Source organism: Macaca fascicularis, chromosome 8, assembly GCF_037993035.2.
Source record: "Macaca fascicularis isolate 582-1 chromosome 8, T2T-MFA8v1.1".
In the NCBI taxonomy this organism is placed as follows: Eukaryota; Metazoa; Chordata; class Mammalia; order Primates; family Cercopithecidae; genus Macaca; species Macaca fascicularis.
Window position 1 is genome coordinate 111,713,137 of NC_088382.1, and position 23,568 is coordinate 111,736,704.

A 23,568-nucleotide genomic window follows, 5' to 3' on the forward strand; every position below is an offset into this window, starting at 1 on the left:
TTGCTGGGGGTACCCTTGTTAGGGCACATGTGTCAGAGCTGGCAGGGACACCAGAGGACATGGAGCAGTCTTCCACCTTCAGATTTGATATTTATTGCATAGATGAGGTATCTGAGGCTCAGTTAAGGGATTTTTCCAAAGGCACCTAGCAAGTGGAAAAAGGGTCCAGAACCCGGAGCCCAGCTTCTGAGGTGTGGCCCCCCAGCCCCACTCCACTGCCCATTGCCTCAGCAGCAGCGAGTACTCTTCCTCCGCTGCAGAAGCACTTCCTGAGCTCCTCCTTCTGCACACCAGGCTCTGCCCAATCCCACCGATGTCTGGAATGCAGTTTGTCGCATTTATGAAAGTTTAACAGCAAGATCAAGGGAAAGGAGAAAGAGAGAGGTGGGTGAGCTCTCGGTTTCTAGCTGGGCCTCACAATTCTTGTGCCTCTCAGGGGTCACTACAGGTCCAAGGCCTGGTCCTCAGCTCTGCACATGCAGGAATTTGATTTTATCAGTTCACTCGGGGGTGATGAGACCCTAGGGGACCAACCCACACCAACTAAATGATCGAGGCACTGACTGATAAACCAGAAGGCCACTTTAGTATCCTGGGAAACATATTGTCAGGGGGATCCGGATATGCTTCTCTTGGGCTTTGAAGTCCTTTTGGGGAAACCAGATGAGTTAAGAGGAGACTCTGGAAAATACAGACTCAGAGGAAAGGAACTTTGGTGGACTCAGCTTCACGCCAACCTCCCAGCTGTCCCTGTGCCTTCCCTCTCCTCTACTGTCCTTGCCAACGATTGCCACGTCTCTTCTCCCTAAACACACTCTACCCCATTCTCTGCCTGTTCAAATCATATCAATAGTTAACACCTATTGAGTGATTGACTGCTTGCTTACTATGGGATGGGCACAGTTCTAATAGTTTTATATAATTTCCCTAACACCCAATTCTCTCTTAAACAAGAGAATAATGACAGTCCATACCGCACAGTGTTAGGGAAATTATATAAAACTATTAGAAATAAAGGCTCAGAAAGGTTAAGTAACTTGCCCATAGTGAAGCAGCTAGCAAGACACCACCAGGATTCAAACCCAGGCAGTCAGACCCTAGAGTCCATGTTGATTGTTTTTTTTTCTTTTCTTTTTTTTTCTTTTTTTTTTTTTTTTTTTTTTTTTTGAGACAGGGTCTCACTATGTCACTCAGCCTGGAGGGCAGTGGTGCAATCACAGCTCACTGAAGCCTTGACCTCCTGGGCTCAAGCAATCCTCCCATCTCAGCCTCTAGAGTAGCTGGGAGGCGCTCTGGCCCCCTCAATGCCTATCTCACTGTTGTTTGCAATTGAAAAACCTCAAAACAGCATGTAAAGAAATAACAACTGTTAAATATGAAAGTCAACATTACATGAAAATCAACAGAAGAGAAGAGAAACAGAAGAGAAACAGAAGAGGGGACTTTTTTAATCCCTTAAATACAAATGTTTAAATAAGTGAAAAGGCAACTGCCTGAAAATTTTGATAGGCATAAGCTGATAATTTGTTCCAATGGACATCTGGGATCATTGTAGCAGGTGGAGTAAGCAAAGAGATATGGTAGTTCTGTTAGTACAAAATTATATTTACAAACACACACGCACACGCACACGCACACGCACACAAACACATACACACAAACTGCTACTGAACATCTGCGGTCACGGAGACTCAAACCATATCCGCAAGTGTGAAGACTTGCTGGTTTGACCTCCACACGACTTCAAGTCCCTGATTATATATTTAGTTCCTGATTATATAGTTAAAAACCAATTATTTCCCAGTGAGTATTAAGATCATTGATATATAAACTGGGCATTTTAATCATTAGCTAAATAAACTGAGTTTTAAATCCTAGGCACTGTGAGGGTTTACACAAAGCCTGTATGTAATTTACCAGTCATTTTAATGCCAGAACAGCTTAGATTTCAAATAGGGGGCACCTAGCAAGAGCCCTTCAAGTCTTATCCTTCTACTTGATCAAAAAGTAAAGACAAAACCATCCTGTGATCATCTTTCTCAAAAAGTTGCAAATCTTAATAACAATTTTCTTTGACTAAATATCATCATCTTTCAGAATTATAACCTAAAAAAAGGCCTAGGATGTAGGCCTACCCCTGCACTTTGGATTTCCTAGGTCTTTAAATTTGTCACATAAGAATCAGCCTGTGGTCCAGTCTGCTTTTCCTGGGCCCCAAAACCTTTATTACAGCTGGCCAGTTATTTGTAATAGACCTGAAAATGTTCAATAGTGATGTGGGTTGTTTTGCATGGACAGTATCCCTTCCCATTTCTTGTGGTACTAACATGTCCATTGTCATGGGAGACCACACTCCCCCATTCCCAGTCTATGTGCTTTAATGCATGTGTGGGGAGTGGAAGGAGACTTAAGCCCTTTCCAGGGATGGACAATGACCCACGCCTGACCAATCAGCTTGGCTGCCATGTTTGGTTGAGCAATAGGCATGAAACCAATTCAGGGTAATAAGAATCAAACCTGGAAACTTTGCTGTAACTATGGGGAAAGAGAAGCTTTCTGCTGGAATTGTTCAGTGAATAGATAAGCCCAGAGCTTCTGATGGTATCTCGAGATCATGTAGAGAGGACGTGCCTGCGGATAAAATCAATCCAGACGAACACAGAGCCAAGAGATAGATTTCTGATAATATCGCTTGAGACCTTGATCCAGGCAAACCTTTGCCTTTATAATTACATGAACCAATTAATTTGATTTTTTTTTGTAAGCCCCTTTGAATCAGGTTTCTAACATTTGTAACCTAAGGAGATGTAGACTCTATAGATACAGATATATATAGATTCTTTTAAGTAGAAACTTTGTAAAGATAACAAAAAATGTTTATCAAAGTATAAAATGAGTTTGTACCAGAGATGTTAACTTCTTGCTATGAACTACTTCCCATTCCAGTGTGCACTGCCTTTCGCACAATCCCCTCCTCAGGGAAATGGCCACTAATGAGACTAAGATAAAGAGCAACATGAAGGCAGGTAACTATTTTGCTGCCCGGGCTCCAACAGCTTGTGTTGCCTGACTCAGTGAGCTGGACCAATAGGAATCTCTTGCTTATAAATTTATGCCAGGAGATGCTGAGGGAAATTGAAGTCTCATGGTACAGCCTTATGGGTTTGGTTGACCTTCAGGCGCCATATGTAAGATAAAGAAACAAGACAGGAGAGAAGAGCAGGGGCTAGTTGAGCAGAGACCACATGACCTCTGAGAAAGAAAATGGCTCCATTCCTGATTTTCCAGTCCCTTGTTTTGAACGCCATGAGGCCCAGCTGTACTTTGATTCACTGTCATGGAATCTTTTCCAGGAACAGATCTAGAATAGTGGTTAGAAATCATGGCTCCAGAGTCACCTCCTGCGTGCGACTCACTTCTCCCACTTCCCACACAGCTGCCTTAGAGAACATCCTCTATGCCTGCTCCTCCATAGTAAAATGGGAATAATAACACACTACCTCCCAGGATGGGCGAGAAGATTCCATGAGATAATATACTCAGAACAGTGTCTGGCACATAGTGAGGTCTGAATCAATGAGAGTAGTAGTCATTGCTACAAGAACCCCGATACTCAAATTAGTTTGAGTGACATCCTAGTCCTTTACCACCAAGAGGGCCCTTCTAGAACAACATTTTTTTTTTTTTTGAGACAGAGTCTCACTTGAGTGCAGTGGCGTGATCTCGGCTTACTGCAACTTCTGCCTCCCAGGTTCAAGCAATTCTCCTGCCTCAGCCTCCCAAGTAGCTGGAATTACAGGTGTGCACCACCATGCCCGGCTAATTTTTTTGGTATTTTTAGTAGAGATGGGGTTTCACCATGTTGGCCAGGCTGGTCTCAAACTCCTGACCTCATGTGATCCTCCAGCCTCAGCCCCCAAAGTGCTAGGATTACAGGTGTGAGCCACCACACCCAGCAGAACAACAATTTTCTAAATGGTTAAGTATAAATATATTTTGATACAATACATATAAAACTATTATCATATATTTATATACCTACAGCTATGGGTAGCACAGGAAAGTGTATATATATTAAGTGTGTATATATTAAGTATAAATATATTTTGATACAATACATATAAAACTATTATCATATATTTATATACCTACAGCTATGGGTAGCACAGGAAAGTGTATATATATTAAGTGTGTATATATTAAGTATAAATATATTTTGATACAATACATATAAAACTATTATCATATATTTATATACCTACAGCTATGGGTAGCACAGGAAAGTGTATATATATTAAGTGTGTATATATTAAGTATAAATATATTTTGATACAATACATATAAAGCTATTATCATATATTTATATACCTACAGCTATGGGTAGCACAGGAAAGTGTATATATATTAAGTGTGTATATATTAAGTATAAATATATTTTGATACAATACATATAAAACTATTATCATATATTTATATACCTACGGCTATGGGTAGCACAGGAAAGTGTATATATATTAAGTGTGTATATATTAAGTATAAATATATTTTGATACAATACATATAAAACTATTATCATATATTTATATACCTACGGCTATGGGTAGCACAGGAAAGTGTATATATATTAAGTGTGTATATATTAAGTATAAATATATTTTGATACAATACATATAAAACTATTATCATATATTTATATACCTACGGCTATGGGTAGCACAGGAAAGTGTATATATATTAAGTGTGTATATATTAAGTATAAATATATTTTGATACAATACATATAAAACTATTATCATATATTTATATACCTACGGCTATGGGTAGCACAGGAAAGTGTATATATATTAAGTGTGTATATATTAAGTATAAATATATTTTGATACAATACATATAAAACTATTATCATATATTTATATACCTACGGCTATGGGTAGCACAGGAAAGTGTCTCGGATGTGTGGACACATCCCTGTTCTCATCCTTATCCTGCACTGTGCCCTGATCCTCTAGGGTCCTGCACTGAACCTTCAGGGCTGGTTAATTCCATACACCAGGGCTGACATGCCAGCCTCTAAGACTTCTCTCTTTGTCTGCAACTGCTAGAAGCTTAGCCTCCTCTTCCATTGCAGTCTATAGCTCTAGCTATTTCTGCAGCTCCTTGTTCTTGTAGGGGAGGTGTCCTGTGTGTAATGCATGCACTCTGCAAAAAAACGCAGAGGCCATGGAATTAGGAGAGTTTCTATAGACCATTCTGTCTTTCAGTATGTAGACAACAGCTAAGTCCAACCCATAAGCCTTCTCTCATTACTCAAACCACTGTCCTATGACGCTTCCTGTGTCAAGTGGGCCCACCCCTTCTGAGGTTGGAAAGAAAATTCACCTGAGGCTGGAGGGTTTTGATTTTTCTACTGCTTTGTCCCCGTCTGTGAAAACCACACAAGTTAAGTTCACAGACTTTGTCCCTTTCCAAGTAAGTACTATTTAATCATTCTGAACTGCTGATGTATGCTTTCTAGCCCTTTAAAAAAAAACTGATTTTACTAAAGAACGATGATATAAATCAACTTTCAAAGAAACTTTTTATTTTAGAAAATTATTTATCCACAGCCTAAATATATGTGTGTATCTATTATACATATATATATACACACACACACACACACAGAAATATTCTTCAAATCTGTTCCCCAAAATGCATTATGAATAAGAGGCACACAAGAGTCCTAAAAAGGAACAAAAGTTGGAGTACTTAAGGAAAAAGTAAGAATCTTTAACAATGGCCCTGGTACATTTTGTTTTGCATTCTTTTCTAAAAGGCAATAATCAAGGAATTAAATCTATACTCCCCAAGGCCTTTCTCCCACCCTTCTGGTAAAATCAAGGCATGAACTTTTTAGTACAATTGCTACTCTAAAAATCAGAGAACCAAAGTATTCTTACAGCTACAGAAGAGGGCTAAGGAAAGAAAGGCTGAGCTCATTCAGCACACTCCAAAGTCCCAAGCAAAGGGACATTCTCATGTGGGAATAAGCCACTTTTTAACTTTAGAGACGGTCCCTTGAGTTACAAGCTGATTATGTCCTAAGTTTCTTTCTAACCTGAAATGTTTAGAATTTAGAACGTATTCTCCTCTAACAGCAACACTATAAGTACTGAATTATGTCACCCTAAAGAAAGCGTTCCTGAGAAGTCACATAGTTTTGTCTTGAGGGCCCAGCCACAACTGGTATCCTTTTTTTATGGAAATGCATTTAGAGTTCCAAATAAGACATAGCGTCTCAGTGCCTCTGACCCTACAGGACTGTCACCAATGCCAAGACACCAGTGGTGGCCAAGGCCTGCGTCCTTCCCCTCACCCCACCCACGCTGACCTGCAGAGGGAAATCTCAACAGGCAAGAGTAGGGGCAGGAGGGGCTCTTCCTGCCCCTGCTCCTGGTCCCCACTTGGCCGCCAGCAGAGAAGGCAAAAAGCAGGAACTAGAGGCCAGCAAGGTACAGGATGGGGGAGGGAAGGAGACTTGGCTGAGACTTGGGCAGGCGAGCTCCCCCGCCTCAGCTGGGGACTGCCTGTGCTCTTAGCTATCATTTCCACTGTGGGTTGCTAAGTGCTATACATAATGCAAAAGTAAATAGTTACACAGCGCAGTTTGGCATACACAAAAACACACATCAATCAACCAATGGGGGAAAAATACTCTCAAAGTTTCTAGGTTTATTTTTAGATCCTGGTTGACCAGTTGAGTAACCTAAATGCCCAAAGGAAGAGAAGTTGGGGCCGAAAAGTGTAGTTATTTAGAAACAGAGGACACTGACACCGAAGATCTCTAAGACCATCTGAGCTTATAAAATATGCATCAGTCAAGTCCTTGGGTGTTTTAAATGCCTCGTGGTAGTTCTGTGAATAGGAAACAGCCTGCAATGCACTCGTAAGACGTGCTGGACGGAAAACATCCTCCAGCATTGCAATCAAGGCAGCAGAGTAGACGCAACACAAAATATTGATATCCTTTTGTAAAGGTCTAAGGACAACAGCAGGAGCTACAACAATACTAAAGTAGTAAATTCTTCAAGGAGAGGAAAAGTGCTTTTTTCACCTTGTATTTCCCACATCTGGCATAGTGCCGTGGACAGAGCGGGTTCCCAATAAATGTTTGTTAAATAGGAATAATAATAATAATGCTCCTGGAAGAGCCGTCAGTTCTAGGCAGCCTTTTTGAGATTCTCCTCATAGTGGTCAAAGTAGCCAACTAAGATTAAAGTTTCAAACACAAATTTATCACTAAGAAAGGGAACCAGAAGGACAACCACAAAAACAGACAGAAGTATATAAAATAATGAACTATTGGATTGGAAAGCAGGAACAACCGTGCGTGAATCATGGAGACTGGCTCAGCCTCATCCCCTGTAAACTGAGATCGTATTTGTGGCCCTCCTACGTCACAACAATGCAGGATCAATGAATGTGAAATCGTTAGCAGAAGCACTCTGAGCTTCTCAGACCGCGCACTCCCATGGCATCCCGATATTCAATTCAAGGCAAAGATGTGGGGCCTGAGAAATCAGGTTATTCTCTGTGGAACCACCTAATTCCAGGTAAATGCAAATTCTTCCCTGCCTTTGAAAAATACTCTCCTGATTATGGTACCACTAGTTTATAGCTGAAAAAAAAAAATGGACACATAAAAGGGATAACTTGCCTTATGGAAATGAAAGGGTTTTTTTTTTTTTCTAAGCCTCATTCTATAAAGGGTGATGGGCCAATTCATTAGTAAGTTAAAGGAGAAAAGCAATCAGTTTGGCCCCTTATTTCCTCCTCATCCTACACAAAAATAAATTATAGTTGGATTAAATAATGATTTTTTTGAAGGTTAAGAATGTTTTAAAACCAGCAGACAGCAGAGTAGCAAACCCCATAAAAGTGCAGAGCAGGCTGTCCTGTCAGTGGAAGAAATTGCAGGGAAACATTTGCCCACTCGCCAATGTCAAACTATGTCAAATGGGCAAGTGATATACTAATATTTGGGGAAATATTTGTACCAAATGTGCCAAAGATATTTTATTATGATAAAGATCTTATGTCCACAATATATATTTTAAGTAAAAAATAAAGCAAGTTACAGAATAATATGTATACTATGACTGAGAATATCAAGCCCCCTTTGTATCTTTAAAATGAAGTGTATTCACACAAGGAGAAAGGTAGGGAAACACCCAGGCCTTTAGCACTGGCTCCCTGGGAGAAGAAATGAGCCATCAGAGCTTTTTCTTTGTGGATCTTTGTCCTGAATTGTTTCTCTTGTTATCACAACCATATATTGCTTTTAAAATTTGAAGGACATTTTTTTTTTAATTTTAACTGATATGAAAAACATTGAAGGGCAAAGAACATGTAACTGAAAATTACGAAGAGAAGAAATGCAACTAGTATATAATAATATAAAAAAGAAATGTTCAGCCTCACTAGTCATCAAAGAAATACAAATTAAAAGAAAGTATTTTGGATTTGCCTAGGACAGTCCCTATTTCTGCCTGTCATTTTGCTGTAATTATTAGAAAGCACCCCACTTTCACTCTCAAAACTGTTCTGATGTGAACAATAAATTATACGGTCATCCTAGATGTAGCCAAGAAATATTTCTTGGCCAGTTATCATGTGCTACCTACTAGGTTGGGCACTTAGATTAGTTAGTGAAAGTATTTTGAAGTGATGATGGTCAAGGCATGGTAAAGGAAGATGAAATCGACACAGTCACACAACATGATTTGCTCTAACCCATTTGGAAAAGTAACTTGGCTTTTGCTAAAAATGTGTTAAGAGTTTTTAAATGTTCAAACCTTCCATCTATTAAATTCACTAAAACTATATACTAGGATATAATGTTAAATGGAGAAAAATGTTATTGTACAAAAATAATAATAGCAAAAAATGTATATAAAATGTTGACCAAATGTACAAAAATTGAATGACTAAGTAAACTGAGGTATAATCCATTCAATGAAATATTATATATGCAATAAAGCATTGTCTACAAAGATTGCAGAATAAAACATAAAATGTTTGGGACATATGGTTAAATGAAAAAAATAATTTTAAAAAATAGATAAATATGACTATGTAACTAAAAAAAAAAAATCTCTATATTAAGTAATGATAATAAATACCCCAAGATGCCTTTGAATATTTGGAATAAGAGTGATTCTTTCTTCTTTCTAATTTTCTATATTGTGCATATTTTATTTTATTTTATAATACCTTACTTTTATAATTGTGGGGGCAATGATACAGAGGGAACGACACCAAAGGTCTGGGGAACATATTCTTTAAATGTCTTCCTGCTGCTTTCCCAAGAAACTTCAGAGGCTAGAATGGACTTCTGGTTCTCATTGCTTGTCCTTTGGCCTGGCATAGAAATGGCCATCATGTCTTCCAAAGGGTGAGGCGGTGGGAACGCAACATCACCGACTTCCCACATCCCCAGCCTCCACTTACAACAACTGAGAAAATTTAGATTATATGACTAAAGAGACGTGTGTGTGTGTGTGTGTGTGTGTGGTGTGCAAATGCGTATCTGAGTGTTGCTTCCTCTCTCCTTCCCCTATCCTCAAGGGCAGCAAGACAAACTCCAGAGCAATGGTGCAGCAATCTGCCTTTAAAAATACAATAACAACGCAAAAGAGTGAGAGCCAAAGGAACCCCAGCCAGAGCAACACCCCAATATTAAACAGTTTTAAATAACAACAAATTAAAGTCCATCTCTCCTCTCAAACTTGCCATATAATCCAAATGACTCATCTCAGATCTCTAACTGCAGTAATTGAGGCCCTATCTCAAATATTGGAATTAGGCTAAATATCTCCCCTTCAAGCACATGCAACAGTCAGATAAATGTTCAAAATCTCTTACAGAACACTACAGTTACATACCCCACATAAATGATACATACATCTTCACAAAATCGTTACATAAACATAGGGGAAGAAAAGACCCCAAATATTAACTCTGGCTGCCTTTGAACATTTGAATTATGGGTGATAACACAACAGTTATGTTCCTAAAACTGCTGGGGTAAATTAGAAACTTTTAATTTCAATATTACTATAAATACACCCAAGGATGTTCACCACTGAAAGAAATTCTCTGAAATGTTTATAAAAACAAAAACATTTTAGTAAAGAAAACAATGATCTCCCTAATTTATCTCTTTAGGAAATTCAAATATTTGTGATATCTTGCATGGGATTATTTTCTTAAAGGTAGGGTGCACCTGTACCTTTGATATTAAGAACAGCAGCATCAGCACTTCTATTCGTGAGATGCTGCATCTTCTCCTTAAATGTGTTATTCTACTTAACCCTCTCAACCTTCACAACAACCCCATAAGGCAGGTACTATTATTGCTTCCATTGTCACCTGAAGATTCAAGCTCCAGGGGCCTCACAGCTAATAAGTGGCAATACTAAGACCAAAACCAGATTAATCCAGCTCCAGAAGGAATGTACTTTTTCCACCAGAGAACTACAGATTGCCTCCACATTATTTTTTTATACCAAAAATATCCCTTGCCTAAGCTTGTTTTAGACAAACTGTGATAAAAACAACTGTTATCAACTAACCAAACAAATTGGCTATCAATACACATTTAGCTATTGTAAATGAAGAAGATACTGAATGACTACATCAGTTTTCAAAAAAGTTATCCAGTCCCCAAATTAGAACTACAGGAAGGAAGCTGCTATAGTTTAAATATGGTTGTTTGTCTCCACCAAATCCGATGTTGAAACCTGATCCCCATTGTTGGAGGTGGTTCCTAATGGAAGGTGCTTGGGTTGTAGGGGTGGGTGCCTCACGAATAGATTAATGCCCTCCCTGGGTGGAGGAGGGAGGGAAGTGAGTTCTCACTCTATTAGTTAGTGGAGAGCTGATTATTAAGGGCCTGACACCTCCCCCTCCCTTTCCTTCCTTTCTGGCCATGTGATCTCTGCACGTGCCAGCTTCTCTTCACTTTCTATCATGAATGGAAGCAGCCTGAGGCTCTCACCAGATGCCCAATCTTGAATTGTTACAGACATCAGAATTATGAGCCAAATAAACCTTTTTTCTTTATAAATTACCCAGTCTCGCTTATAGCAATGCAAAATGGACTAAGACAGAAGCTATGCATGCCCTTCAGACAATGGAAACAGAAAAAAATAAACCAATTAAGTGGTCTAGGGCAGGAAAAAGAAAGGTATAGACAGGCCTAAAAATAGTTTCCACCTTATCTCTGTTTCCATAATAGCAGATTAGCACGTATTCTCTTGGAAATGTCACCCAGGCAACCAGAAATACAAAGACAAAGATGTTCCAAAAAACACATGTATGTAAATCTATTTTTGCCATCTTTTGAGCATAAATGATCACTATTGCAAGAAAGACAATAATTAGGGGATTATCTTTTTTAAAAGTAGGCACAGAAGAAAGTTTACCCTCGTGTAAAGTAGGGTAACAAAGTATAAAGGTAGGTATCTATCTGGTAAGAGGCCTTGACCCATTGCCTCAAATTCAGGCCAACAATCTATTAGGAATATTAAACATATTTTTCCCTATGTTTTTCAAATCTCATGTTTTTATCTCATAAACCAACGGCAGACGAATACAAAATACGGTAGGCTGGCAAATTTTAAAAACGTATTTTGAAAACTGCTCAAAAATAACTGCTTTAGAAACCACTTAAGTAGAGTAACTGTTTCTTTACCTGGATTGTCTAGGACAGTCCCCATTTGTGCCTGCTGTTTTGCTGTAATTACTGGAAAGCCCTCCCCTTTCACTCTCAAAAATGTCCCGATGTGAACAATAAATTATGTAGTCGCCTTATATTTAGCCAAGAAATATTTCTTGGCCAGTTATGATGTGCTACCTACGGGGTTGGGCACTTAGATTCGTTTTTTTAAAAGGTATATAAGATAACAACAATTTCAGAACAATCTAGTTGAAAAGACAGAAATAACACCCCGAACAACCGTGAATCAATGAAAACTTGATAATCCTTGGTGTAGTCTAGGCTGTCAGTGCCTGAGTTCAGATCTGAGAAAAGTAGCGAGTGTATCCCCTAGAGGGGGTCACTCCATGGAACTAAAGCTAAAAGCAACAATGCTTCTTGAGCACTTCCTGTGTGCCTGGCACTATGATAAGCACGATGCCTGCGTGATCTCGCTTCATGCTCAAAACAGCCCTGTAAGTGAAGGGCTGTCATTTGCTCATCTTATGGATGAGATGACTTCCCCAAAGTCAGGCCAGAGAATTCAGATGTCTAGCTCTCAAGCATATGTTCCCCACCACTGTAGATGTGGATGTGCTGCCTTCTGATCGCCCGTCTCTGCCAGGAGCCAGCCCGGCAGAGTCACCTGTTATCACACCCCTCAGCTTCTCTCCACCCTGCAGCACAGCAAGGTGTGGCCAAACTCTCGCCAAGGGTTACCAAATCAGGTAAAGCCCAACCACAAAATGAAAGAGGCTGCTCTTGAATCCTACAGAGGAATCCTATTGAAGAGGCTATTGAGAAGAAAGTCACACAGGGGTTCAGGAAAGCAATGAAGGGTAATGCCGGACTCTAAGGCTAGTAATAGCAGGAAGCCATGACCACCCTAGACCTGAAGGCATAAGGGGAGGAAGTGGCTGAAGGAACCTAAAGAGGGTGGCGATATGGAGAGGACAGCTGAGATATCCAGACTGCTTACTGCCCTTGCCCTACAGAAGAGCTGTGCGCCAACCAAGGCAGAGGAAACTGGCCTGGTCACTCTTTGGGAATTAAGGTGCCAGGTAGGCAAAAGGATACCATCCTCAGCATATATACAAAGCCAGGGCCAGTTTCATGGGCATGTGACCTGTGCCATCACACAGGCCCCATGCTCAGCAGGGCCCCACACTGGCATGAATCCTCCACTAGCACCATCTTGAAATTCTTAATTTTTTTAAACAAAGTTCCCACAGTTTGATTTTGCTCTGAGCCCCACAAACTATGTAGCTGATCCCCTGCAGGGCAAACCTTTTCTTCAGGTAGGGACACTAAATTCTGTACGTATCACAGTATTCCGATACACGGTTCAAAACAAAAGGATCCAAAGTTAATATTAACTAGAGTAACAATGATACAGTAGGATAGGTAACATGAAGGGGCATTTTTACCTTTTTTTCTTTCCTTCCTCTCTTTTGAAATCAAACTGTAAAGCAGCTGAGAAACCAAAATTAGCTGCCCCTTAGAGAGAAACAGACCTTAATTACAACTGCCTCTCCATAGCACAGACTGAATGGATTTTGGCTCTTCCCCAGTTAATGCGATCAATGCAGACAATAAAACAGAATAATTGATGCCCTGGAGAGGACTTTTCTGATACACCTCATTTGATGGGCTACAGTCATCGAATTCTCCAGGCCATTGCCAAAGCTACTCTTTACCTTGCCTTATGTGCCCGATGTACGGAGGCCCTACCTTGGGGCTCACTGTTGAAAATACATAAATAAAAGACCCGCCGATGGGCCAATGGCATTCACAAACAGTATTTGTAGTGGATGCTTCCTGAAGCATGGGCTTAGAAACGAGTCTCTACTGCTTCTGCTTCCCTTTCCTGAAAGGCTCCAGCATCCGTAGCCTTCCTCTGAGGAATTATATTTCTAAAAGAATCTGAGAAAGCCCCAGCTGAGAAGCCCGAACAGGACCAGTGGCAGCTCTTTTTCCTGTTCATTTCCTTCAATGCCATCCAGCAAAACGAAGCCCAGAAAACATTTAGCTGAGATAGGGAACAAACTGACTTTTGACAGCCTCTTTCACTCACCCCTTTATTTCAGAAGTAAAGGATGGTAGATTTTAAGTGTTTGTTTATTTTGTTGTCTAAAGTTAGAATAAAATTTCAAATGATCAAATCAAAAGCATCTAGAATCTAGAAGCTAGAATCAAGGAATCTAGAATCCAGGTAGCAAATCAAAGCTAGGGGCACCGTCACAGAGTCAGAGAATCAATAGTTGCCGTGTATACTAACTACTGAGCTCTGTCATGGGGTGAATGGTGGCGACCCCCAAAAAGAGGTATGTCCAAGTGTCCAAGACTTTTTTTTATTTTTTTTGTGGGGTGTTGTTGTTTTGAGACAAAGGCTCACTCTGTCACTCAGGCTGGAGTGCAGTGGTGTCAACATGGCTCACTACTGCCTCTATCTCTCGGGCCCAAGAGATTCTCCTACCTCAGCCTCCTGAGTAGCTGGAACCACAGGTGTATGCCAAGAGGCCTAATTTTTTTTTTCTTTTTTTTTTTTCTTTGTAGAGATGGGGTCTCACCTTGTTGGCCAGGCTGGTCTCAAATTTCTGGACTCAAGCAACCCTCCTGCCTCAGCCTCCCACAGTGCTGGGATTACAGACATGAGCCACCAGGCCTGGCCATAACCAAGCTTTAACCCCTGGAACCAGTGAATACGACCTTATTTGAAAAAAGGGTCTTTGCAGATGTAATAAAGGATCTTAAAATAAAATCATTCTGGATCACACAGGTGGGTTCTAAATCCAGTGACGAATGTCTTTATAAAAGATGCGCAGAGGAGAGACGCACAGAGAGAAGAGCAGGAAGCAATGTGACGTGGAGCACAGCTCAAGTGATGCAACCTCATGCCCAAGAATGCTGCAGCCCCCAGAAGCTAAAAGAGGCAAAGAATGAAGCCTCCCCTAGAACCCCTGGAGGAAGCATGGCATCTTGGCCTCAGACTTCTAGCCTCCGGAGCTGTGAGAGAATAAATATCTGTTGCATTAAACCACCATTTTGTGGTCATTTGTTTCAGCGGCCACAGGAAACAAATATAAGTTCACAGCCCCATCTCTCACCTGTGGCCTCAGCTTCACAATCTCCAGCCAGGGACTATATGAAGCCTTCCAAAGCAGCCCATTCCGTGTTCACGGTGGGCCTAGTTCCGGCCCCACATGAGTCTAATCCCTTTCCCTCAGTGCAGTGCTTTCATGTATGTGAAGAAAAGAATATAAAAGTCCACAGAGCGATTCCAGGCCAGAGAGTCCCAGCTACTGTCCTCGGCATCTGCCAGCTCATGAGAAATCCCCTTAACTTGTACCTGTCAGGGCAGCACAGACGGAACAAGCCTCTCCCTTCTTTGAACAGTATTCTCTTATGGCAGCCCAAGGTCTCACTAATGTTTAAACAGCCAGGTGACACTGTCAACTCTGTTGGCACTTTCAACTCAAAAAATAAAAAAAATTAAAAAAAAACCCACAACTTGCATCTTTTTCATGTGGAGCAAATGTGATTCAAGGACAGATTGTCACTCCCATCAAGTATATGGAAAATATTCTTTTTATCTAAATATAATAAATCAAGTATGAAATATGCCTGTTAAGTACATTATTTTTGTAAAAAGTGGGGGATCTGAGCAGGCACCCGTACCACCTATTGACAGCCAAGCCAAGTTTGTACACATCAGATTATTTCCAGAGTCAAAACACACAGGTTGGGGAAAACGTACCTTCCAGATCCAGCTGCATATACAGAAGAAATGTGCTGATTTCTGATTGTCAGTCTTCAGATTTCAGCTCCATAACCTGCACTAGCTCCCAATGTTGGTAAATCACTCAACCTCTCAATGCCTCGGTTCAGTTCCCTGTAAATTGGGGATAACTAGAACACTACTTTGTGTTGGCTGCTATGGACTACAAGATAGTCCCATATCAACAGGCCTTCTTGAGGTCTGGCTCTGGCTAGTTTGGCCAACTGGGTGGCACCGGCACCAGATCAGAGAATGGAAGAGAGTGGTTGGGGCCTTATTCACCTGGATGCCTCCCCACCAGGCCATGATAGGCAGTAGTCATATTCCTCTACTGAAAACCACAGCTCCTGCCAGCAGTCCTGTCCCCTGAACAATTCCATGTTCATGCTGTCAGGGCTGGGTGGTGAAGGCTTCCACGCATTGCTGGCCACTTCTGGTGGGTTCCCTGACCTTACCCACACCTTTGTAAATAGTCCCTTCATTAACTCTCCTCAGTTACTCCCTTTTGAGCAGTTCATCTTCCTCCTTAAGGGATGCTGGAGGAGGAATCTTTCATAGGATTTATCAGAATTAATCAATACTTGAATCACCTTTAGGCATTTGCTATCATGAGTGCTATTTTTAGCAACAGTAGTCTACTTCTCTGAGGAATCCTGGGCCATGAGATCTCTCAATGCTGCATTTATGTTTCCTCCCCAAGTTCAAAACCATTTACTAGAGATAGACATAATATTTTCAGTGGTACAGATGTGGGGAAAACTATTATGTTCTCTCATCTAAATAATTAAAGTAACTTCTCTTCTCCCCGCCCCCTCCCTCTCTAATGTCCAAACCTTCTGATCATGCCATTATTACGGGCAACACCTATCCAATGGTTCCCCTCGAATGAAGTTTAAACTCTCCCACTATTTCTCACAATTCTATTCCAACCTACCTTCAAGAATGTGTTCAACATTTCACACCTACTAGTATTAAAAGAAAAAACAGAAAATAACAAGTGATGATGGAATCCTTGTGTGTTGCTTGTAGGTATGTTAAATGGTACCACCACGGAAAACAACGGATGTTCCTCCAAAAATTAAACACAGAATTGCCATATAACTCAGCAATTCCATTTCTGGGCATATACCCAGAAGAACTGAAAACAGGGACTTTAACATATCACTGTACACCCATATTCACAGCAGTGTTTTCACAATAGCCAAAAGATGGAAGCAACCCAAATATCCATCAACAGATACATGGATAAACAAAGTGTGGTACATACATACAATGGAACATTATTCATCCTAAAAAGGAAAGAAATTCTGCCCATCTTACAACATGAATGACCACTGGTGACATTATGATAAGTGAAGTAGACCAGTCACAAAAAAGACAAATACCATTTATATGAAGTACCTAGAGTAGTCAATTCATAGAGACAGAAAGTAGAATAGTGGTTGCCAGAGGTTGAAAGGTAGGAGGAAATAGGAATTTAGTATTTAATGGAAACAGACTTTCAGCTGGGCAGGATGAAGAAGTTCTGGAGATGGATGGTAATGATGGTTGTACAATAATGTGAATGTACTTAATGCCACTGAACTGTACACTTAAGAATGGTTAAAATAGTAAATTTTATGTTGTGTATATTTAACCAGTTTTTTAAAAGGTTGTATTCAAGAAATATTCATTGCTTGCCTACGGCACAAAGCACTGTACTAGGGCTGCCTCAGGAAACAAAAATGCAAGACCACCATCCCAAGGAAGGGAAGTCACCTCCTGCACATTCCCCCACCTGCTCCAGATTCTAGTCAATCCCTTCCCTAATTATGTCTTGCACTTTCACGTTAGAATATAAATTCCTAAAGACAGGAGACTAGATCTTATTCAGCCTATATCTCTACAACCTAACAGAATGCTGAGCGTGTAGAAACTGCTCAAGAATATTAATCAAATAGTTGAGTAAAAATCCAGGCAGAGAATGCCATGTCATTTTTCTCATGTATTCTAGCCAGTCAGAACTTAAAATTTCTTGAAGTTATATAGCTATATTTGCAGGAATAGAGAGGCTAGAGCTTCACATAAGCTCACTAAACTCACTTTAAATATTCTGCTCACAAGTAATTCTACTAAGTGCATAAACTGTGGATATCAGATGAGAACTCCACTACTTCCTGACCATGTGACCTTAAGCAAATTATTGCATGCTGCTAAGGCTGTTTCTCTTATCTACGAAGAGGGAATGCTAATAGTCCTGTAGGGAACATCTGCTGCTTTGCAATCGAAAATCCAGGGGCTCATCTCTTGGTGAGAGTATAACAATTTTCTGCTGGAGAAACACCCCTGCTCCTATTTCTCTGCCTATCTCTAGGGATGAAACGTGTGACATGTGACCAAGCCCAAGCCTAGTAACATGTGGCACCCTGGTCACAGGAAGAGACACAGGACTGAATCAGTGCTGACGAGCCAAAGTAAGTCATTGTGAGCAATGCTGGGATGGAGACTTCCACTTTCTGGCTGGATTGAAAGCCCAGACTATGTAAGGTCTGGAGCTCTTCCAGCCATCCTACAATGAGATGGGGCCGCAGTGAGATGGTACTAACAATGGTGCCGACTCCATGAAAGCAAACTGAGAAAAATAGAGAAATGAGGTCCTGCTAACAGTGTTTGAGGCCTGAATCAGGCCATACCTGATATGTTTTCCCCTGGACTGAGGAGTTATCAGAGCCAAAATCACATTCCTTTTTTGCTGAAACAGTTTGAATGTTGGGGTTCCTGACACAACAGAATTGAGTCCTAAGTAAAACATCTTCTGAAAAATTATCATAAAGATTAAATGAGGTATCCCACGTAAACCAGGGCCACATAGTACACACTCAATAAATGGCAATATCAGTGTTAAGTGCAGTGATTGTTCGTTGCTGTGGTAGAAAGCTCCTGCCTTCTAAGGACTTTTAACTCATGTGCTCTATCCCTGATTTCTGTCTTCATTATCCACAAATGATGTTATCTAGGCTAGGAATGGTGAAGACTATTTCCTAATCCCATTCCCTAGCAGACAGACATCACTAGCTGACCACAGCACTTTCTTGCTGAGCCCAGACCCAGCCTTGGATTCCTATCGGACCCAGCTTTCCAGGCAGCCACTACCAACCAGATGACATGCAAAATGAAACCAGTGTGTCTCAGCTTCACTGCAATAGTTGGCAAAGTGTTTCTATGAAGAACTAAGTAGTAAGTATTTTAGACATGGTCTCTATCACATGTTCTTCTCTGTGTTTTGTTGTGTTTTGTTTTTGTTTACAACCCTTTAAAAATATAAAGCTCATTCTTTGCTCTCTTGCTTGTACAAAAATCCCTGCTCTAGAGCTTTGAAACCAGACTCTGGGGCTGCCTCAGGGAAGCAGCAGTTCTTATCTTCCTGTGCAATTTCCTGGGACCCCAGGAGTTGGAGAGCTTGGAGTGGGTGCCTAAGTCGGAAAAGCACCCTCTGAACATATTGAATAGTCCAAAAAGTAACAGAAGAGCTTTGGTGACTGGAGGTTTCCTGTTATCATACCAATACCAGGCGATCTGAAATTCACACTCTGAGGGATGCTGTAATTCAAGGAAAAGCTATAAAACCCATCTGTGTTACGAACTTCACCTCTGCCTCCAGAACCAATTCACCGCACAACCCTTTAAAAAAATTGGACCTCCATCCCCTACAGCCACGTCTGAGATGCCCGACCTTTTTATGAGGGAAGCAAGGAAAGAGAAGGGTTCAGATCATTACGTTTCTTCATTGTTAGTCTGCCCCTCACCATTAAAAAGACACACCTCGAGGGCAAGGATCAGATCAGTTTCAAGACAGTATGCCACATTTCTTTTGACCAACTCTTGATTCCTTAGTATTTCCCAAGGTTTTTTGTTGTAGAGTGTTAGATATAAAGCTTGGTTTGGTCCTCCTCTCTATTATTCTCTGTGCTTGATTCTGGCTTTAGTGAAAAGGACTGGATTGTGTTTGACTGGTGTTTGTTTATTCATTCAACAAACATGTACTACAATCAGAATCCATCTCTTAAGGCACTTGCAGGTAGGAAGACAGATGCATAGATAATAGTGCAGAATGATGCAAGGGCTATATCCAGGGTAGCATGGCAGCATGAAGCAGAGGCACCTCTGGGAGAGGGAGTGCCATGCAGCCTGCTGGAAGGCAGTGTGGCAGCAGCTGAGCTGCAAAGAATGCATAGGAGTTGACCAGACAAGGAAGGTTGGGGAGAGGATAGATGCTGAGACTCAGTGGCATGGGCAGAGGCTACATGGCGGGGGGGGGGGGGGTCGGGGGGAGGCTTGGGAGATGAGGTTAATGAGGAGAGAAGGGTGGGACCGGGAAAGTGCCTGGAGTCTGAATTCTATCCTGAAAACCACAGAAAACCTCTAAAGGAAATTAAGCAGAATGACTGGCTTAGATTTTTGTTTTCAAAATGAGTGTCCACGGTTTGGAGAATGGACTGGAGTGAGATGGTCCTGATTGGGAGCAACAAGCTCAGAAGCAATTGGAACAATTCAGTCAAGAAGTGCTGAGAATATGAACTAAGTCAGTGATAGCAGGCACTGAGAGAAGAGGGCATATAGCAACAACAACAAAAATCATAAGAGCTCACATTTATGCAGCACTTACAATAAGACATGATGCTTAGTGCTTTCTGGGTATTAACTCATTTTATCTTCACAGTAACCCTGAGATAGCTTTGTTATCTATTATCAACCTCATGCCTCAGATCAGAAAACGCAGTAGAGGTTAAGTAAGGACCCCAAGATCCAGGAGCTATTGGTGAATGAGCCACAGCTCAAACCCGGCTGTCTGGCTGCAGAGCCCACACTCCTAATGTCCATATTGGCAACTCTCCTAGTACAGTTACAGACAGAGGGTCTTAAGGACTGGACAATGAATGGTTGAGACAGGGGAGACTCCAGGACAATTTCCAGAGATCTGACTTGGGTAGGTAAACATGTGAATTTCAGTTTTTCGAGCCTCCTCCCCTGAAGCTCCTCCCCAGATCTGTCCTTGCCCCGCTAGGGCAAGTACCCACACTCCCACCGTCACACCACACCCCCTCTCCTTTGCAGTCTTTGCATCACGGCCTTTGGCCATGAAACACAGGGATCTCCCAATTGGAGTGAAAAACTTCACAAGCATTTCCAATTAGGTCTGAGAAACCCGACAGCAAACTCTGCTCTTGGTAATACAGTGGCTTAGGTTTATTATTTTCAAATCAGCCAGAACTGGGAAAACTTTGAGCGAGCTTGTGTGGTTTCCTTCTGAGAGAGTGAGATCTTGGCAGCCTACTTCTGTGTTTCACCGTAGCTGCCCTACGGAACAGAACATAGACCTTCTTGCGGGGCTAGCGTGTAAGCACAGAAGCACACACAGCCGCCTCGCCTGCAGCCTCCGACAGACCGGCAGGAAGAAACTAACCCTGGCAGGAGCTCTGCAGAGAGCCAAATGGCATTCTTTCTCCATGCACAAAAGTTAAAGCAAGCATCTGCAGCATTAGGGGAAAAAAAAAAAAACTTGTGTATTTCCTGCGGACAGGGAGACCTCCTGCCCCTCCCGGGCTGATACAACCCACTTTGCACATCCTGCTTCTCTGGGAGCTAAAAATAAATCGGTATGCACTGAAAAACACTCAAACACATCTCCCCAGCACACCCTTTCCGAGTCCTCGAGGGCAAGGACACGAATCTTTCAGGTCTTGAGTCCGAAACGCAGACTGTTTCCTCGTCCAGGTTCAACCAGCGCCTTTCGACCTCTCCCTCGGCCCCCTCCCCAGACGCCCACGCCTCGCACCCGCCTCCTGCGGCCTTTCCGGGCAGACTCCGCAGGCCCGGGATCCAGCGGATGTCCCGGACCCCCGCCCCGGACTGCGGGGCGGGATGCTCCAGATGTCCCCGGGCCGCCAGGCTCACCAACGCCCCCTTCCGCCCAGTGCGCCCCATCCCGCCCCATCCCGCCGGCCCCACGCGTCTCTGCGCGGCCCTCTGCAAAGTTGCTCTCTCCTTTTCCGCCTCCCACCCTCAGGGTCTGTGATTTTGTTTTGTTTTCCCTCAGAGGCATTGGGGGAATGACAGAGAAATTGACAGGGTGAACTGCACCCAGGAGGGAGCTGCTGGAACCAGGTTCCCAGGACCGAGCGCTCCTCGAACCCACCCCTGCGCCCGCGGCGCCCCGAGCGCATAGGTCCCCCCAGCAGCCGCTCCCGGCGCCGCCGCCCCCGGCACACCCGCCCCGGCTGCAACTCCGACTCCGCTCTGGCTCCCGAGAAGCGGAGGGAAGGCGCTGCGACTCACCGCCTCGGCCGCTCCTGGCGTCTGTGTCGCTTCGGGCGAGGCGGCGGCAGCAGCGGCAGCGCCTTCCCTCCGCCCGCCTCCCCCTGGACAGCACCGTCGCCAGCCGCGCCCCCCTCCCCAGCCTGGCTCGCCGCCTCCCTCCTCTCGGCCGCAGACCCCCTCTCCACTGCAGCCCCGCAGGCAGCCTCTCCGGGGTGGGCTTGACCGCGGGGATACAGGGGGGCCAAGATGAGGAGCGGGATTTGCAGGTGCAGTGGACGCCCCCGCCTTGCCCTGGTACAGCCACCAGGCGTGTCCCCACTGTGCCCCATAGTCCTAGCTCACCGCCCAGGCCTCTAGCCAACCTGCACTGCTACTTTCCGAGGGGTACCATCTGTTTGCCTCCTTGGGTCATGGGAGGTCAGATTCAGCCTAGAGCACCTCCTTCGAAACTTCTATTTGAGTGGGGGTCCGGGGTCCCTACTCTCCCGCAGTGAAGTTCAAGGGAGCCTTGGAAGGCAGTTGAAAAGCTTCTCAGATGGTCTACTCTGGACTCTTCATGCCCACAAGGTGGGAGGGGGCTGCTTTCGTCTAACCAGTGCTTTCTCTACCCAAAGCCTTCTGTAAACTGTCTAGGAAAGGCTTAACAAAAAATCCGGAGGAAGACATCTAAGGGGCCCCTCTCCTGCCCTTCCTTCCTCCCCTCAAATTTTTCATCTCGTGTGGAGATAATGAGAAGCGAAATGTCTTGTCAATTCATTCACCCAATATTTATCGAGTGCCTGCTGGCTGCCAGCACCTGTTTCCTGTCTTGCTGTGTCGTCCACTCATGGCCTCTCAAAAAGCCACTGTAACTAACTCCTTGTGCTTGTCAACCCCAGTGACATTTCCAGAACCCGCAGAAGGTCTCAAGAGCAACTCAACTTCATCAATTTAAGAAGTTGCTGGTTACAAATAACAAGGCTGCAAAGGCACCGTGACCTGGCCTTCCTTGTTATAATGTTTGCAAAATCTTTTAACATGACTGGTTATAGAAAGGACAGTTCCATTGAGGTCCAGACAGCTGCCAACTCTGATTTAAACATCAAGTAAAAGGTTGATCTAATCAAAAGCACCCTTTCCTAGCTCTACTGGTTGCTTTCAATTGAAAAACAAAAATTATCTGAGAGGCCGTTAAACCGTTATCAAATACTAAAACCTTTGCTTGCATTGGGTGAGCAGGTTAGCCCAGCATTTCCCTTCCTGGACATACAGGAAGAAAAATGCTGGACTAACCTGCTAACCCAACGCAAGCAAAAATTTGCATTGGAAAGTTGGATTTTTTGGTTTTTCGTTTTTTTCATTTTTCTTAATACTAGGCCCCACTCCAAGAGAGTCTAATCCTAATTGTTAAAAAAAATTCGGGGTGCAGGAATGGCCAGCTTTGTATGGGTATTTTTTTCACATGGGCCCCAGGAGACTCTGATGTGCAGCCAGGGTTGGAAACCACCATGGGATTAGCCAATCATCAAGCAAGGCCTCAGGCAACAGAACCCAAACCCAGGCAGATGTGATGCAGTGAAAGGTCTGCACAGGTGTTGCAAACTCAAATGTCCCTAAGGGATAAAAGCAGGTGACAAAGAAGTAACTTAAATGGTTATACAGAGACAAACTGAGAATGGCACAATGGCCCTGAAAAAGGCGGCCTCATTTTTCTACATGGGAAAAGAAGGTCCAGTGTGGCCATCAAGTCGGGGTATTTTATTTTACTTTGGTTTGG

The 23,568-nt window shown here is 42.7% G+C and overlaps 1 protein-coding gene across 8 annotated transcripts in view; it reads right to left on the reverse strand.

The window, feature by feature from the left end:
* NCALD (neurocalcin delta) overlaps positions 1-21,858 on the reverse strand; it is a 444,446-nt gene extending 422,588 nt beyond the window's left edge. For all 8 annotated transcript variants that reach the window (XM_045399198.3, XM_045399194.3, XM_045399195.3 and 5 more), the window contains exon 1: positions 21,831-21,858. The gene's annotated coding sequence lies outside the window, so the exon portion shown is untranslated. The remainder of the gene's footprint in view (positions 1-21,830) is intronic.
* Between the last annotated feature and the right edge of the window lie 1,710 nt (positions 21,859-23,568).